Source organism: Hemiscyllium ocellatum, chromosome 1 (assembly GCF_020745735.1).
Source record: "Hemiscyllium ocellatum isolate sHemOce1 chromosome 1, sHemOce1.pat.X.cur, whole genome shotgun sequence".
Lineage (NCBI taxonomy): Eukaryota > Metazoa > Chordata > Chondrichthyes > Orectolobiformes > Hemiscylliidae > Hemiscyllium > Hemiscyllium ocellatum.
This window is the reverse complement of record NC_083401.1, coordinates 29,467,147-29,473,352: the sequence shown is the minus strand read 5'-3', so window position 1 is coordinate 29,473,352 and position 6,206 is coordinate 29,467,147.

Here is a 6,206-nt window from a genome sequence, read left to right as displayed (position 1 = left end):
AATTTAGAAGAGTGAAAGGGGATCTCAATGAATGTGTAAAGGTTTGACAGGACTAGACAGAGTGGACAAAAGACTGAACAAGGAGTCACAGTTTCAGGATATGCAGTAGGCCCTTTCAGACTGGGATAAAGAGAAGTTTTAAACACTGAGGAATTCTACAAAAGATGTTTTTGAAAAGTTTTGGGGAGTGAGCAGGAGTATGGCATTGAGATGGAGGATCAACAATCATCATGTTGAATGGCAGACCCAGCTTGACTGACCTTCTCCTGCTATTTTCTACATTGCTTCTGCTCTCCAAACATCCTGCAAACTGATCAGGGGGAGGAGGGAGAGAGGGGGCAGAAAGCCAGCTCAGCAATGAGGCATCTCCTGACTTTGTCGCTCCAAGATCAAATCCCACTGAACTTCATATTCCCTGAGATTTTGCCTGAGCTGGTTAAGAGGACAGCTGACCCACGTGAATGCTGGAAATTCAAGTAAATTGATCGGAATAGAAAGGTCAAAACTGACCTGTTCTTTAAAACGTAAAGCCAACAGTTGTTTACTCCTAATCCAGCAAATGACTGTTTCTTGTGTGTTTGGGATAAGTCAGGTAAAACACCAAAAAGTCAATAGGGATTTGGTCGGATTAGGGCTGGAAAATAGTGAAAGCCGTACCCTCAGTCTGATCCACCTGCTATACCCCACAGTTTAATTGATAATGGCAGAGGAAGGTACCGGAGTAGAGGCCTGTCCCGAATGGGAATCTAAATTAAGACAATATATTGATAAGAAAACATGGCCCATATGGGCAGAATTTTGTTGCAATAATAAAACAGGACCAGGATCCCAAGGGCAGAAGTATTGGGATGATCTTAGGAAATCTCAAGGGAAGCTTGAGAAGGTTACAGTGTTAATTTTACTGCTCCTCTGATGCTGCCCCACCTGCTGTGCTTTTCCAGCACCACACTCTTGAGTCTATTCTCCAGCATCCACAGTCCTCACTTTTGTCTTACACCAGTAATGTGCTGTTTACGACAGTTATTAGGAACAGAGCAGGATTTAAACAATGTTCACAATGAACTAGAGGACGCAAAAAGGGAGATCGCAGAATTAAAGTTGAATTGGTGTCTGTGAGAGTGTGTGTCTGTGTGTGTGTGTAAAGGGTTATAAGTCTGTGAGAGGGTGTGTGTGGGAGTGTATGCGAAAGGGTCTACATGAGTGTGTATGTAGGAGTGTGTGTGTAGGTGGGAGTTTATGGACCGGTCAGGAAACCAGATGGTTCAGTGGGCCATTATGCTAATCAAATCAGCACAACAGGCGAGTTTTGGTTTAATCCCCGGACAATGACTAAGGATCCGGCTACGAGAAAGGTAATTGTAAAACACAGAGAGCTTTCACCCAGCATAAACATGACTGTCAGCATACCCTGGGAGATGTAATAATTGAGGGGTCCAACCCAAAACTACAAAAACAATATGGTTTCCTCAGACAGGCAGAGGGGAAAGTATCCAAGGTGGTTGGCAGTCTTTTACAGCAAGGAGTGTTGCCTGTAGCCATCACTAATAATGCTCCAATTTGGCTCGTCAGCAAACCAGATGGTTCACAGCATGTAACCATTGATTATTGAGAACTTAATAAAATCACCTCTCTCAGTGCACCAACAGTAGCTACCAGACCAACCACAATAATGAAGCAAGTCCCACACGTGAAGTATTTCACAGTACACGATGTCATCAATGGTTTCCGCTCCATACCCTTGAATTGGTCCTGTCAGTACAAATTCATGTTTATCTTCCAGGAACAACTGTATACCTGGACTTGTCTACCCCAAGGGTTCCATAACTCACTCTTGATTTTCCATAGACCATTAGCCAAGGGACTAGAAAGGTTTTCCTGGCCTGACTGCATAATCCAATATGTAGGCGACCTACTTCTACAAACAGAAACAAAGGAGGACCACATTCAGCTCTTGGATGAATTACTTGATCTGTTACACGGGCTAGGATTCAAAATAATCCAGCTTCTGCTGGACGGCCAAATCAAAGACGGCTCCGTGAGCCAGATTCAAGCCGCATGATGGACACTACTACTTTAGGGTCGGGACATCACGGTCAGACCACCAGCCCACCTTTCTAGTCAATAACCTAAATTATGGGGGAAGGCCACATGACTGTCAACAGCCCCAACAGCCATCAGAATTTATGTAGGTGGATGTTCCACAGTAGAGGATGGCAGTCGGACCACCGGCAGTGGGATATACATGACCAACATTCAAGGACAGCCACTGGTTGAAGTAGCATTAAAATTACCCTTCCATCTGAGTGCCCAGTGTGTGGAATTAGCAGCCTTGGCCGATATAGTCAGCTACCCCGATCTGTTCCCTCCACCTGAAGATATATATTCAGACAGCATATATGTGTGCAACAGCCTCAATGAGTTCTTACTACACGGAAAGCTAGAGGTTTCATTTCTACTGATGGGAGACCACTTCCATCAGTCGAGTGTGTTGCTGGAAAAGCACAGCAGGTCAGGCAGCATCCGAGGAACAGGAGAATTGATGTTTTGGGCAGAAGCCCTTCATCAGGATGCTGCCTGACCTGCTTTGCTTTTCCAGCAACACACTTTTGACTCTGATCTCCAGCATCTGCAGACCTCACTTTCTCCCACTACCATCAGTCGTCTTGATAGCATATACTACAGGCTACCAGTGGAAGGAAATACGTCATAATTCAAGTTAGAAGCCACCACAAAACATCCTCAGTTGGAAACCACAGAGCTGGCAAATTAGCCAAAAAGGGGCTCATATAGGAGAATTATGGCAGCCGCCCCTAGGTGAGCAGGACAATACAGCTACTGCCAGTCAGACAAATATAGCGGACCTTCGACAAGAGCAGCACCACGCGATTCATTAAAACAGATTGTGGCAGGGATTTATTTGGATGCCTACGCTAGGTGGAAAGATTCCCTACAATACGGGGTAGGTTAATCCTAAAGGCAGGAGTGATGGTCCCAACTTAGAACAGGAACCAAATTATATATCAATACCATGACAGGCATGGGCACCGGGAACAAAGGCCACTATGGAACACTTGAAAGCGGTGTTGGTGGCCCGAACTACATAAAAGTGTAATGCACTACATAGAGAACTGTCTGGTGTGAGCCCAGAACAATCTAGACATGTATGTCTGGAAGGGAGAACAGAGGCACACACATCTCGTGGAAGGGCCCTGGACAAAGCAAATGGACTATATAGGTTCCCTACCACCATGTAAAAATGGCTAGACCTACATCCTTATCGTAATAGACACTTTTGAAAAATGGGTCGTGGCTTTTCCTGTTAGGGCCAATACAGCCAGCTACCATACTGATCCTAACACAACAGTTGTTTACAAGATGGAGTCTACCCGGCAGTTTCGCTGCAGATCAGGGAATCCACTTCACCAGCCGAGTCATGCAGAATGCGATGACTATGCTTGATAGCAAGTAGAAATTCCACATTGCAAACCACCCCAATCCAGTGGGATCCTAGAGAGAATGAACTGTGTCCTGAAAGGGATGATTAGGAAAACAGTGCAACAGAATAACAAGACCTGGACACAGTACTTCTGTTGGTCCTAATGACAGTCTACAACACCATTACCAGCTCTACAGGATATGCCCCCATACCCTGAGGACTGGCTGACCCATGAAAGGAACCGACTATGTGTTCGGTCTGAACCTGGCAGAACCTGCATCACTGCACTCGCCCACAAAAAAGCCATACAGCAGCCCAGTGAGAATATCAAAGCCACTCAGTTAGCAGCAACTGTCAGGTCAGGGACCAAAAAGAAGGTAAGCAAGGCTTACTTCGATAGCAGAGTTAACACAGTCGAATACCCCATAGGATAGCAAGTAATGCTACACATCTATAATCTAGCTCCTTTCTTTGTCCTCAATATTCGGGTCCACACATGGTGGTGAATAAAGCTAGCCCCTCGGTCTATAACTTTCTACTAGCCATGGGGTAAAACCAACTGGGGACATGTGGACCAGTTAATAGTCTTTGTCACACAACACAGCCACTCTCACTACCTTATATATATATGGCAGATACCAGAATTTTAGAACAAATAACAAGACCAAGGATACCCCATGACAAATTCTCAGAGCACCCTCCCATCCGCTGATGGAAATGATACACTTCCTTCATGATCACCGACAGCAGCTTTCACATCCAAGGGATCCCCGAATGCTTTAAGTGACCCAATGGGAGACTGTTTGACAGATTGGAATCACTTACCGCACACTGGCATAACAGACATGTCACAGATTCCGGAGAACCTCCTGTCAGACAGGCAACCGAACATTCCCGAGTTGCTATAATGCATAATCTTAACAGCATCCCTTCACCAAGGCTAGTATGGACTGAACAGACTCATTCAGACTGCCTGATAGCAATTCCTGATGTTTCCAATAGAGGGAGGGATAGTAAACTAACATGGGAACCAAGAGAATTACAGACTAAGCAGACTTGCTCAGACTCCTGGACAGCAATTCCACGTCACCAATAGAAGGAATGACAACACTAACAGGGAAATCGGGAGACTGATAGAACACTAACAGGAGAACAAGGAGGATTTAATGCAGACACCTCAGTGACAGGATTCAGATTTTCTGCTGGGTGCCCTTTTGACAAATGCATTGATTCAATGATCCAAGTGATGAAACTGCTCCTGACAGCCACCCAAGGCAAGACTGTTTCTGATGATCAAAACTCACATGCATCTCACATTTCTTCCAACTTTAGTCCTATATGTTCTGATAGGATTTAACTGAGTTACGATTCTCTAATTTTCTGCTCATTGGATATAACCTCCAAATATCTTCACTTTCAGCTTCATTTCTATTACCTACATTTAAATTGGTCTCTGTCAGTCAGGCCAGACTTATTCTTGCTTATATTTGAATCATTTGTCTCTTGCAGTCCTCTACATAAACACACCTCGTTTCAGTTTTGTTTTCCTAATCACATCACGGTCAGGTTGTTTAAACAGTAGAAACTGAGGTTGGAGCCTAACAAGCCTCGAAAAAACGACTTAACACTTCACTTGGGATTCATGTTCCAAGTTTTTTTTGTTTTAGAAAACATGTAGGGGAGGGTTAGGGCATATGCATCTTAGGCATTACATTAATCCAAAACTATTCAACTAATATACAAGGTTAACAACAGAAACTTTGATCTCACTCCAGAATGGCCATGAACGCAATCAAGATATATTTTTAGGTATCCCTAATGCTGCTCCTGGCATGACCTCCTGCACTCTCCATTGAACCCCTGGCTCAATGGCAATGGTTAACTGGGGGATATGTCGAGCCCTGGGGTTGCATATTGGAGTATAATTCTACTACTAATGATGACCCACAGTACCTCACGGATACCCAGTCTTCAGTTGGTAGATCTGTTTGAAGTCTGTCCCATTTAGCATGTGCTAGTGTCACACAATACAATGGAGGGTGTCCTCAGTGTGAAGGCAGGGCTTACTTTTCACAAGGACTATGTGGTAGTCACTCTTTCCAATACTTCACCTGCAGATGCATCTGTAACCAGCAGATTGATGAGGTCAAGTATGTTTTTTTCCTTTTTGTTGGTTTCCTCACCACCTTTCGCAGACGCAGACGAGCAGCTAGGGCTGAACAGAGCAGAGAGAGTGAAGCTGTTTCCACTTATAAAAGCAAAAGGAATGAGAAGGAATAGATTAAATGTGATGTGCAAATGAAGCAAGGGTGATGACAGCAAAAAGCTTTTTCATAGAGCAAATGATTATTGTATGCAATATACTGCTGGAAATACAGTGGAGACAGGTTCAATTGAGACATTCAAGACAGCAATGGATGATTATTTGGATAGAAAGGGTGTGCAGGGATATAGGAAGGAATGAGACTGACACAAGGTAACAGAACCAGCACAGACATAATAATTCTGCGATTCATGTGAAGTATTATCACAAGGATTATCTCCCCAAATATTGACTGGCTCCCACATAATTTTGACTAGAGTCCAAATTATAAACTGAACATGAAATGGACTGAAAGATACTCAATGGAAGACAAAAAACAAGTGAGACACGAAAAGTGAAAGGCATAAATCAAACAATATCTAGCTATCTTAGTCTTGACAGTAAAAACATTCATAATTTACGTTATTGATTAGAGGACTGCATTGAGAAGACAGGACAAGCAAATTT